Genomic DNA, 14,144 nt, shown 5'->3' with positions numbered 1-14,144 from the left:
TAAAAACTTTTTAATATGAAACTTCTTTTGCCTGAATATGTTTTGGATTTTTAAGGAGAGTTTTCCATATAAATTTGACACAACTGACACTTTCATAAGTTTGTGTAATAATGTGAGTTGACAGGATAACATGTAATTCTAAACTTTTTGCTTTAGGAACAAAAAAGAACATTATTTGGTTTAATTAACTTTTAATGTGATATTTTTAGAAGATTTCTGGTCCCAGATGGCTGCTTAGCTCCCATGCATTATATTCCTTCTTTCACAAATCCCAGTAATATTGTAGGAAAAAAACATAGAGTAAAGGTCTGGGAAATAGAATTCCAAAATATTTAAGAAGTTGAGAGAATTTTATAACATACAACAGAATTAAAATCAGATTAAGAACAAAATCTCATAGAGCTAAAAACTCTGCAATTCCATAAAGATTTAAAAAGTGAGTTTCCCAGAAAAAGCTTTTGAAGGGGATTCAAGGATAGATCTAAGATAGCGAGGACTAGAGCAGAAGAGAAAGTGCTATGGGACTATTGGACCACTGTGCCATTCCACTACGGAAGGTGTTCCTCCCCAAGAGAAAATTAAGAGAATAGTTCTCTAAATCGACTTTCTCTATACTAACCTTTCCCAACTTTCATGTCCATGTGAATCATCTGAGGATCTTGTTGAAAGAGAAATTCTGATTGACTACGTCTGGGGTGATGCCAGAGATCAACACTTTCTAACAATCTCCCAAGTGATGCCAATGCTGCCGGGTGCTGGACTACAAAGGTCTTCACCAGCAATAACCAACTAGAAATTATAACGGAAAAGACATCTGTTCACAATAGCTACAAAACCTCGGAGTATCTAGAATAAGTCTAAAACAAGAATTCACAAAAATAAAGAAGTAAAATTTATTTAATATTATCAAAGAAAATTTGAATAAATGAACAGCAAATCACTTTGACATGTGAGACAGGGAAAAAATGCTACTTTCATTGATAAGGCCCTCCTACCCTGCATTCAATGCCTTGATTTACTTGTCTAGGTTGAAAAATATGCTAACTGGTTCTTTCTTTGGTGCTCACTATTAAAACAAAATAGAGAAATAGAAAATCTTTAAGGGAAAGAGTCACCAGGGAAAATGTAAATTATCATTTCCTTATAATTTTTAATTGGAATATAATTTCTTCCAGGCTGTGTGGGTTATTTGACATGACTGTGTTCTCAACCATTTTTACCCAAGATGTAACTTTTTTGATGCTAGTTATCAGCAATCAAGGGAAAGATCAAGAACATAGACCTGGTGCTTAGTAATATGGAAAAACGTCAACTATGGTTCAAAGGATGAATATTGGTAGAATTCACAAAATATTTGTGAAAGTGCTCTCATTTCTCTATTCAGAAACCTGTCCACATCTATCATTGAAGACTGTAAAGATTGATTCTACAAGTCCAGAAAGTAAAACAGTTTTCAAGTCTCTTAATAAAAATATGGAAAGCCAAGGAGAAAAGGGCAATTTGAGAAAACAAGCATGATCAGGGCCTGTGAAAGCCTTCTCCAATATTATATTATGTTTGTGCCCCCTCCCAATTCATATGTTGAAATCTAACCCCCAGTGTGTTGGTATTGGGAGGTTGATATCGGGAGACAATTAGGTCATGAGGGTGGAGCCCTCATGAATGGGATTAGTGCCTTTATAAAAGGGATCCCAGAGTGCTCTCTTGTCCTCTTTCCAACACGTGAGGATCTGATGGGAAATTGGCAGTCTGCAACCTGGAAGAAGGCTTTCACCAGAACCCGACCATACTGAGTCCCTGATCTTGAACTTCCAGCCTCCAAAACTGTAAGAAATACATTTTTGTTGCTTACAAAGCACTCAGTTCAGGTAGTTTGTTATAGCAGCCCAAAAGGACTAAGAAATATGTGGTTTCCTCTGCTTTTCCCCCCAGAGGCTACAAAGAAGTCAGTACCTGGTCATATCCCTTTCATTTGGATCCTCCTTATCTTTGTATACATGAGCTTCACGTAAAGCAAAGGATTCACCATGTATTGGAAATTCCATTTGTTTGGAGGGACTCCACTATGAAATCAAAATGGTGCCATTACCACTAGTCTTCTACTAGTTTTTGCCTTCAGTTTATTATAAATTTAAAACTCAAAAGAAATTACCTCCAATCTACTTCCATGATCACAATAAGCCTTTAAAATGGTACTATATAATTTCCAAAGTTCTCATGTGTACATCTATCTTTATCATTTGATCAATAGATACAGTCTTTGGAGTTACGAGGTACTGAAGAGGGGAGTGAGACACAGAAATAGAGACTCAATCCTTGTTTCAAGGGCTTGTCCATCACAGTAAGAAAGGCAAGTATTATTGCTTAGTATATGGCAGGGATTCTGGTTCCTGAGACTGCTCTTACAACTGAACTGGTCTCTCCATTGCCTTTGCATTATTTACTACTCCCACTCACCCTACCCCTCCCACCCCCTATTGCTGAGGTTCTCTCCTCCAAGGGCTCCTACCTCAGTTCTCTCTTCTGGCCCCCATCCTATATGTGGATTTGTGTGTGTGACACACTCTTCTTTGCTCTGGATGTAAGTGTTTGTTTCCCAGGTGATCAAAGAAATTTGTCATGATCCAGTATTCCAAAGACTGGTCAGATTAAAGATTTATTGGGGCCAGCTGGGGGGCGTAGTGGCTAAATTTGTATGCTCCCCTTCGGCGGCCCAGGGTTCATGGGTTCATATTCCGGGCTTGGACCTACACACTACTCAACAAGCCATGCTGTGGTGGCATCCCACCCACAAAATAGAGGAAGATTGTCACAGACATTAACTCAGCAACAATCTTCCCCAAGCAAAAATGATTGGCAACAGATGTTAGCTCAGGGCCAATCTTCCTTGCCCCCCCCCCCCCCGCCAAAAAAAGATTTATCTATTTATGTTTTTAGTCCACAAAAATGCATGTTGATGGTTGGAAAAGAAGTGGTTACTAATATGTTGACTTGGACTTCTGTACCTCAGATTCCTCAAACAGAGATGTAAAAAACACTAGTTACTTCATTTGATTGTTATGAGGATTCTAGAAGTTGGTATCTACTTAAAGAGAGTGTGGCATGTAAAAAGTGTGTGTAAGTGATTACAATTATTGTAAAGCATAACAGACCAGATTCAGCAGAGTGTCACAGGTAGAATATGTCAGCTGGAACTTTCAGACTCACAATCAGAGAAGAAAAAACATTGAGTCTAAGGGGTCCTGCAAGCAAAGGCCGCTCCTGACACCAGGACAGATCATGGAGACAGAATTTTAGCAACACAAATAACGGAGTGAGCTTATCTGCCACTTCATTGGTATGGGGACTTATACTTCTGACAGTGTCCCTTTAAGAAGCATACTGTTACACACATCCAGCTTATAAGAATCCATGAATAAGAATCCTTATAAGCTTATTCATGCCTGAAGGTTTTCCACTGACAATCTTATTGTTTCTGTAGAAATTCCAGGAATGTATCTTCCAAAGCAGATTTCCAGACTCTGCGAATCATTTTATGGTGTCTGGACTATATCCTCTGAAAGAAAATAAAACACCTTGGGCTTAATATCAGCTGTTACACACATGTTCTCCTCATGTTCCAATGATAGGTTATTATACCTTGTTCCATGAGATAATACATGGCTATTGTGGGACTAGATGTGTGAATTCCTAATGAGAACCTGAGAACAAGGACATGAGGGGTTGTGTAATAATAAAAGGGTGGATGAGATAGCTTAAGGAGAAATCATTGAAGAAATTTTTCAAGATATCTAAAATTAGCTTACATTGTAACATACTATCCTTATGTGCCTTGTTCCCTTTACCAAAATTTATTATGGAAGTGATGCTAAACATGAAGATATATGAAGCACTCTCTTATAATATTTGCGTCATAATATATCCAAAATAACAGATCATCCATGTGAGGAAGTAGGTATAACAAGCAAATTATTCTCTCTTTGGTTTGATGACCACTTATGTCAAAATGCTAAAAAGACTTTTTATTTGTGTGTAATTAAGTAAAAGTTTATAGGACAGCTGGCGTAAGTTAGAAAGTCTTATATAATTAATGAGTATGTTTGGAAAATGTGCACATTCGGACAATCTTTTGTGGGAATGAGGACCCATCCAATAGCAGTCTCATGCAAACTTGAAGAGCAATGAGGTTTGAGAATCTGCTCCCATGCCAGCTCAGGACCAACCCAAGGCCACAGAAGATCTTTCTTATTTCCAGGACTGCACAGGTAATCTTTTCTTGTAAGTGAGCTTTCTAAGGGCCAGCACATATTTACTTTTTTATCTACCTTTTTCTTTTTCAAGTGACTTGATTGTCAGCCTTCCTCTGATTTTATCTCATTATCATTAATCTGGTTTATAAAGGAAAAAAAGATTTTCAAAAAAAATCCATCTGCTATATATCCTCTTTACCAAGAGAATTTCTGGGATCAAGCATCTTGTAAACACTCGTCAATTCTTGTGGAAATAACATTTCAGAATTAGTTAGGAGAGAATATAAAAGGAACTGAATAACAGATTTGAGCTGTGTATTTAACAAAATGGGCATACAGCACACATCTTCCTAGGTGAGGCTTTGCCCATATGTTATCAAAAGGCTACCTTTCAAAAGCTTGCTTTTTAAAATGATATATATATGCATATATGCATATATGATATATATGCATATATATATGCATATATATATATATATATATATATATATATATATATATATATAAAATACATTTAAAATCCTGTTCTGAGAAACATTTTATAGGCTCCTACAGACTGGCCAAAAGATTCATTGCAAGAAAACTAATGACAAATTCTTGACATCGTGTGTGCCTCATAAAGTGATGTGATATAAATAAGACAGATACTCTTGTAACACATTTATAAATAATGAAACAGAGAGAGAAAGTAAAACCTTGTTTAACATCACACAAATCAGACTAGATACATAAGCCCAGGCCCTTGGGTCTTTTCTATGTTTTCTCAGACATCCACCCAGGCGTTTCTGACACTTTTAGATGCCAAACTTGTAGGATTTCTGCCTAGTGACAGATCTTCAAAGTTTCACCTTGCTTTTGAATTACACTGATCTATACATCTCAAAAACTTCAGAAAGACACTCTAAATGCCTCTAGAACCAGGCTATGCTGTTTTCTCTTCTCCCTCAGTTGCACTGGCTTCAAGGACAATTAATGGCTTAAATAGTCCCACAGAATGAGCTCAGCTCTCAGCTAAGGACCAGCAAGAAAGGGAAATAGCAAATCTTGATGTAAGCAATACAACAGTTGAAAGGATGACTTTGAAACAGGATACAATCCATTGAACAGCTTCCCAGGGTGTATTTTCTTCCTACCTTAATATATAGCTTGAAGGAACTTCGAAGTTCACATTCAAACATTTGGAATTTTTGGTGCAACAAGATATTCTATGAAATTAGGATAGATGGAAGCCTTAGCCTCATAGATACCAACGACAGATGAACCATGTGTGCTTGAGAGGTCAGAGTTAGATCAAATGATCCTCCAAAATATTATCTGTTCATCCAGAGCTTATCCAAGTGATCTGAATTTCTTCACCATCCAAAATCCAGTTGACACCATGTGAGGATTTACTTTCCCATGAGATTTCTCTTTCTAGTCTTAGCCAAAAATATTCCACATACTTTCTCAAGGTCTTAGAGCTGACAGATCCCAAATGGACTGGAAAACAAAAATAAACAAAAAAGTCAATGGCAATAAATTCAATGTGAAATCTAGTTATGGAGAATTATCTTTCCAGTGAATATTGCAGGTCTTTACGCATTGCACTCTGTTAATATCTGTAAAGGATGCTATAGGTGTGGTTACATTAACGTACAAGTCCCGGAAAATAATAACGCCTTACTCATTCTTGCTGTATTGTGCAAAATCTAGATTCTACCATGAAACAGAGAAACAGGAGAATTGGAGAGGTTAGAAGAAAGGGCTGCAGAGATGATTAAGGCCTCAGGATTTAAATCTGGAAGGAAAGACTCAAGGAACAAAGACTATGCATCCCGGAGAAAAGAAAACTGAAGGGAGCCAAGTAACATGATACATAAGACTAAATGAAATAAAATAAATATGAAAAAAATATCCTAGGAAAGTTGACAGAGATCAACTGCGGTTCATTTACTCTGAGATCAAAACCAAAGAAAAACATTGTCAGCTGCTCTGAGAAATAGACTGATCTTCAACTTGTTCATTTTCAAGTGAATTACTATGAGAAAGTGTAATCTCCTCTCTGAAAATCTTGACTGAAATATCATTTTCTGTCTAATATCACTTAAATGGACTCTACCTTGATTTAAGAGAATGAACAGAAGATTTCTCAAGGTCCCTTCCTGTGAACAAATTCTGATAATCTGTGCATTCTTATAATGTGAACAAATACAATTATCAAGCAATCTTGCTTACAGAAACTGCCATGTTCCAAGAGGTACTCTTTACAGAAATTATGCTATGTAATGGGTTATCACATGTAGTGATGGCTGGAAAATTCTGCACCAAGAAAGGGATATAGTGACCCCCAAATCATTTCTCACATCCACCTTCCAATTCAGTGAGGTTGTGCATAACTTTTGGTTTTATTATAAAACTTGGAGCTACACCTTCCATATGCCTGTCTCATGATACTTAATACAATTTACTGAGAGACTTGAAAATGACATTGGGTGTGAAGTACGGCAGTGATATTTACTATTCAATTGTTCCCACAATTTCCATGAGTTTCCACACATTTCATAGCTCCTTTGCTCCTCCATGAAACCATGAGGTTCATTTGGTCAATAAACTAAGAGAGGAAGCAATATGTCTTACTTCCAGATCAAAATAAAGAGGATGAGGTGTAACCTCTTCATGTATCTTTTCCATATAGCTGTGCTTCGTGTAGGGCCAATGTACTAAGTCAGCACCATAAAAGGGATGCTGAATGGATCACTACATTGCCAGAACTGCACCTTTCTTGGCATGAACAATAAATAGAATTTGAAGAGTTAAGCATTTTCCACTTGTCCTAATACTTGCAATAATGCTTGAGATAATAGCTGAAATAATTTCGCTACTGTAGGGGCTGGCCCAGTGGCTCAGGGGTTAAGTTCACACATTCTGCTTTAGGGGCCTGGGGTTTGCCAGTTTGGATCCCGGGTGTGGACCTATGGCGGGTGTCCCACATATAAAGTAGAGGAAGATGGGCACAGATGTTAGCTCAGGGCTAATCTTCCTCAAAAGAAAAAATTTTTCTACTGAAACTCAGTTCTACCCCCTATAAAGGAAGCAGCATCACTGTGTCTTGGCCAAGGACAAGGAGCTGCTGTTTTATCTATCGATTCACGGAAACTGGAAATCATCTACCAGCCGTAGCCCCACATACTGATTACACTTACCGCAGAGATTTTTTTAAAATTATGAACATCACATGATCTATTTAAACAATTATAAAGAGTGGGTCCATATGAAAACACACACACATACAAACATATTTCTAAATTTACCTAGTATTAAGGAAACGGTGATGCTATTTGTACATTTTCATTTTTTCTATTTACATATTTTCTATTTACATAAACCCATTAGGCACAGAATCAATGTATGTGTGCACACACAAGCATTAGTTAGGGATTTCATTATTTTATATAAGAAACATTTGGATGGAGCATAATGTGGAATTAAAGGATTGGAGTTTGGGTTTTGTTTCGGCCACAGTGGAAAAAAATTTAAGCTCTCTGAACCTCATTTTTCTGGAACAAGTAATATCTAGGGAATTGTGAAACACTAAGATTATGACTGAATAAAATTAACATGCATGTAGAGTTTTATAAAATAAACAATGTACTCCCCACCACCACTACCATTTTATCTCTTTACTTCTCACCGTACTTTGAGGAGGGGAATCTTATTTTCAGTTTCTAACAGACAAAATAAACCTTGCACAGCAAGAAAAAGATGAAATTAGAATTCGAACCTAGATCGAGATCCTTTTTTTTATACCATATATCTCCAATGCACTAAAGTATTTCCCTAATGTATCATCAAAGTTCCGGCAAAAAGTCATGGCAAGCTCAAATAGAGATAAGTGAATGGGGCTTAATGAACTTACTATTTGAAAGTATACAAATAAGGTTAAGGGAAACTACAGGGATAATGAAGCGCCCGGGAGCTTGAAAGAGCAGGGAGGCCCTGAGAACCATTAGACTTGAAGGGACAAAAGAGGAGAGTGGTCATAGGGACCCAGGAAAAGCTTCTCACTACAAAAAGGACCATCCTATATCACATGAGCCCTTGAACAGGGAATGACCAACCTGTATTCTCTCCTGCCCACTGAAGATTTCTTGCTTGTGGACTCTATTGACCAAACCCAACCAAGGCCAGAGAGCTAAGGAGCCTGGTTTATGCTGCCCATTCAGGTCAGCCTCCTGGGGCACAGCGTGGGGTGGAGAAGTGGAGGGGGAGTGAATCTGGAAAGGCAAAGAGAGATTACCCAGTCCAGGTGTCAATCACTTTCATAGATAGAGGAACCACTTGGACTTATCTGTTTGGGAAAGAAATTTGTCATATTGGAAGGCAGACTTGAAGTGTAATTAACAACAAAATTGAGTCAGGAATAAACCATTTCCTAGGCAAGGGGTTTTCACATATTAGTCAGAGACAGCTGGGTGTGACAGAGAACATTTCTAAATGTGAGCAGGTGTATGATTCCGGTGAGGATAGGGATATGAGTCAAGAAAAGAAGCTGAGAAAAAGAAAAATGACAGAAGAGGAGTGGTAGTGGGCCAGCATTCCTGATACAGAAACCCTGGGAAGGATTTGGGTAAAGCTGTGCTTTCTAGATGGAGCGCCTGTTCTCTCCTTTACCCTAGTCCCAACCTTTCCACGTGAATGGTTTTACTCTGCTTAGATTCAGTTCTATTTCCTGCCTGATTTCTGGTGGCATTTGATTTTGGTGACAGCAATTCAGTCCATTATGATATGTGATGTATCATAATTACTAATGTGGGGAATCAGAATTTACCACTCCAAAATGAGTCTCTTTGGCTTGATCATTTTTAAGACCTAAAGATTCAGAAAGACACTTTGATCTTCTCCCTAACTTCCCAAAAGAATTTAAGACAGAAGCCCTATCCCAGGAAGGAGCTATCAGCATAGATAACTCAAGGGGTGGTAGACGGGGAGGAACTTTTCTAGGTCCATTTTTATCAAAGTTCTCTTTTGGGCCACATTGTCTATAGATGGCCCAGCAAACATTTGTTTACCCAATATGTGCTTTTCCATCTCCATGTAAATTGCCTTCCTCCCCTTTAAAGTTCCAAACTACTATTGCCAACATCCTCCTTTGTCTTTAACTAAAGATGGCATTTAAGGTGGTGTCTTCAGCCATTTTGGCGAATTACTCAGAATTTCTGAGTTTCTCCCATGCATACACGTTATTAAACTGTTAGATTTTCTCCTGTTATTCTGTCTTATGCCAGTTGAATTCTTAGACCAGCCAGGAGAACCTAGCAGGTAGAGAAATAGTTCTTTGTCCTCTACGCTAATTTACATGGTGGACATGCTCATAATTCTAGGGAATCCACAAAGGTGTCTGCACAGAGAATCCACATGAGAGTTCTTTCAGGTTCCGTTAAGACCTAAGTAAACAAATTGGAGTGTTAACCAACAATGTAATTGACTTACTTAGGAAAAGGTATACACAGAGGCCTAAATTATTGTTATTGTGGTTTTTAAACTATTATTCTTTACTAACACTTATGCTTGATTCAACATACCACTGAAGTCATCTGAGCATGGGAGTTTCCTTTGAAATCAATTGATGATCCAAAGACAGATGAATTCACGTTGAGAAGTGGGCCAGTTTTTCCTGTGTAAGCAGCATTACCAAATATTGTTTTCCATTCCCAAATAATTACTACCCAATTAAACATCAAACAGACAATAGCCATTTGGCTGTCATCTGCTTTCTGGAATCATCTGGTTCCATGTTTGTTCATTGTGTCTGGGTGTTCCTGTCACCCTGACATTGAGCCCTGTCCTCAAATTGCATAACGGAAGTGGAGGAAGCAAAAGAACCACTACTTAAACTGGTCCATTCAGATTTCGCCTGACTCAGTCTGATTATTTGTTAGGATTTTCTATGACCTGGGATCTCTTTGCTTTGAGTTTACCACATGCCAGGGTTGTATGGCTGCCCTGCGAAATAAATTTAGTTTCTCTATCAGTGGCTACATTATAGGCCATCACGAGTTCTTAACCTTTTTTGGTGCCATGGGAACTGCTATTGAGTAAAGCCTATGGACTTGTCTCAGAAAAATGTGTTTAAATACACAAAATATTATACTGAAATATAGTCATCAAGATATTAAAATGTGATAATATACCTATTTATTAATATATTGAAAATAACCACTTAACAATACATATCATAGTAATTATCATAATTTCAAAGTTTGGATATGCTTAAATAATATTCTGAAATATTTGCAACAGCCTTCCTAGGATATGACAGAATCAGGGGTCCTCTTGATATGTGGTTTGCTGCCTATGTTAATAATTGAAGGAAATGCTTAAATTTCAGTTAGAGTCTGGTGAAAACCAAGATGCAATTTTTTTCTGTTTAGGTTCACAGAACCCTTGAATTTCTTTCACAGACTCTTTGGAGATCCATGGACCCCAGGTGAAGAATAGTCCAGTTTAGCCTAATGCTGTACAATGTAAACACCTCTGCTATACCAGTTCACTTTGGTGGTATGGGGTAATTTCGGAAAACAGCTCAATCCACTGATCCATCTAGGGAATTAAAATATAATACACTTTTTAAACTGTAATATCAAGCATCCCGTTATCTATTTAGGCAAAGACAAAGAACTATTTGAACTTATTATTTTCCAGTTAATTGATTGACCTTCCTCTATCTGAACTGGATAGTGTCTTTCTCTCAAGGAAATAGCCAGAAGCCTGACTTTCTAAATGGGGCCCACTGATGGGCTTAGAGAATAAGTGTAGACATAGAGACAGGTAGACCAAGGCTCCATCTGTCTAGCAAGCAGGCTTCGTGACTTCACAAATGGATGACACTCAGCCAGGTTTTCACTTTACAGACATATATTGTAGTGATGCTGATTTGTATTAGTGCCCTTTGCCTGATTTGGGAGATAAGGAATTCCAGATAGGAATTGCAGTTTGTCATTCTCCCCAGCCTTGCTTACCCTCCACCAGCAGCCAAGTCTTAGCTTTCTCATTTCTGAGCCACTGCCTGACTCTAGTCATGACAGACCAGACTGGGGGTAAGGTGAAGGGTCAGGGAGAGCCCTGAGGGGAGAGCGGTGCTTTTTATTTTGGCTGTGCCCCATAGAAATAAATTGTACACTACTTAAGAGTTTATTAAAGAATTAGAAACTCACCCTCTATGGAAAAGAAAAATCCTCAATAAGATGTTTTTGAATAAGACTCTCTCAGACAAAACATTTTTAGAACAGTTACTCACCCTATCACAGCATTCAATAAACGTTTATTTTTTTACTCAATAATAACAACAACTTGTTAAAATGCTGCCCAACCAATCTGAAAGCTAAGCCGGGGAGGAAGGGGATGCTTGTCATTGCCTCCTCTCCTTTCAAGCCACCACAAATATTATGCTCTTGCTATTTTGTTTAACTTGGGCCAAATTCATTTCATAGAGTAACCGGGAGGGAGAGCTGGGTCCATTAAGAATAAACTTCAAAAACCCTCTGGCTTTGGGGCTTTCTTGTGTTATTCCACCTCAAACCCAGAGGATATGAAAGATGGGAAGATTAGCGAGGGTTTTGCCCTGGCTGTTCTTTGACTGAATGGCTTCATAAATGCCAATTGAAATAATTATCAAGCCATTATGATGATTTGCATTAAAAATGGTAACTTAAGCAAGCAGTCCCTGTGCTTGGAGGAGAGCAGTTGGGGGGGGTAGCATTTACTGTTATAAAAGGCCCATTGAAGCCATACTAGCTTTCAGGCTTTCCGAGGATTACCGCACAGTGGTTCACAAAAAGGTTATTCTTCCAGCTCTATTTATACTCACAGTACTTACAGTGCATGCTCCCAGCGCACCCATTCCTGGTATTGATTTGCGCCTGTGCCCAAATTATCATCTGGCACAGATAAGGCAGCAGCTTATGGAGATGGTGATGCAATGCTTGGAGCGTGGCAGAACAAAGAAAGGGTCTCTTATCAACACTTCCCTTGCTTTCTAAGTGAAAATACCAGAGACCCCACGTACCTTTTCCTACTCCCCCCACCCCCACCTGCCCAGCTGTCTCATTAAAGCCCATGGCTTACCCTGGATCCCCTTTGAGAATCTACTTAAAAGAACAAAGCAGGATATTATGGGGATCAAATTCTCATTACTCACCACTTACCTCACTGAGGAAAGCAGTTAGTTTATAAAAGGTACCTTCTTTGTTTTGTAAACATCATAGACTCTAAAGGGTCTGGTGGGGGGGAGGGTGTAGTGCCTGACAACTGCCAACACTATAGGTGGCAGTTCTGAAAGGTACAAAGGAGGGACACAGCCCAGATCCAGGACTATGTGGCCCAGGAAACTATCTCACAGAAGACGGGGTTCAGGATATGCTACCCCAAAAGATGGCACCTTGGCATTGTAGGGGAGGAAGAAATTTCCTCTATCCTTCTAGGTTCTTCCAGCTAGTCTAAGAATTAAATTGACGTGAGACAGAATAACAGGAGACAATCAAACAAAGTTTAATAGTATGTATACATTGGGGAAACCCAGGAAAATGGAATAACTCTCCAAAATGGCCGAAGACACCACCTTAAGTATCATTTTCAGCTAAAGTCATAGGAGGATGGTGGCAGTAGTGGTTTGGGACTTCAAAGGGGATCAAGGCAATTTACATGGAGATGGAAAATCAAATGTTTGGTAAACAAATGTCTACCATGTCTTGCAGAGACAATGGGACATGGAGAAGATTTTGATCAAGTGGGCCTTGTTAGTTTCCTCCCTGTCTACCATACCTAGTTCATATTATACTATAGTTACTCATGGTGCTTGCTCCTTCCTGGAACAGGCCTTCTACTCAAATTCTTTTAAGCAGTTAGGGAGAACGTCAAAGTTTCTTCCTGAGTCTTTTGTTCTTAAAAATAATCAAATCAAAGAGATACATTTTGGGGTAGTAAATTCTGCTCTGCTACAGCACTCTTTGCTCTATCATATCTTTTCATGACTTTCCACTCTTAATCAACCTACCGTAGAAACACTTAGGTTTAACAATTTCCCTTAGTTTTCATTTCGTTATGAAGGCTCCTGTACTGTGTCATGTAAAACCTATGTTAAACAAATTTGTATGTTTTTCTCCTATTAATCTGCCTTTGTCAATTTAATTTTCAGACCTAGCAAGGGACTCTAAGAGGATCAAAGAAAACTTTTTCCTCCCCTATGCAGGCCATGTCTTAAACATTTGTTGAAGGCAACCAAAGATATGCCATGGAGCAGATCAAGCAAATCAAAACCACTGAGTTCTCAAACTTTAGTGTGCCTAAAATTGTCCAAGGAGATTGTTAGTAATTTAGGTTTATACTTTCCATCCCCAGAGAATCTGATTCAACAAATCTGTTGTGGACCAAGGAACCTGTACTTTTAATAAGCACCAGGGTAATTCTGATGCAGGTGGAAGAATGAACACTACTCTTAGGGTTAGCTGGAATACAACAAATTTTTGAACATTTCATAATACATAACGAAAAATGCACAAATTATAAGTGTACAGCTTAATGAATTGTCACAAAGTAGACACTTCTGGTATCTAGCAACCTCATTACAAAAGAATGTTATGAGCAACTCAGAAACCCATCTAATGTTCATTTCTGGTAACTGCCCTCATCAATGGTATTCTGACTTCTAACACCATAGATTACTTCGACCTGTTTTTGAACTTTATATAAACAGAATCATAAAGGATGTACTTTTTATATCTTCTTTTGTTCAACATTATATTCATGAGATTCATCCATAATGCTGGGTGCAGTTATAATTCGTCACTTCCTTTCTTAAAAATAGATATTTTCTCAGCATTCACTTGGTGGTAGGTGGGTCCTGCAGGTGTGAGCCCT

Source organism: Equus asinus, chromosome 15 (assembly GCF_041296235.1).
Source record: "Equus asinus isolate D_3611 breed Donkey chromosome 15, EquAss-T2T_v2, whole genome shotgun sequence".
Taxonomy (NCBI): Eukaryota; Metazoa; Chordata; class Mammalia; order Perissodactyla; family Equidae; genus Equus; species Equus asinus.
Note: the sequence above shows the minus strand (reverse complement) of the source record.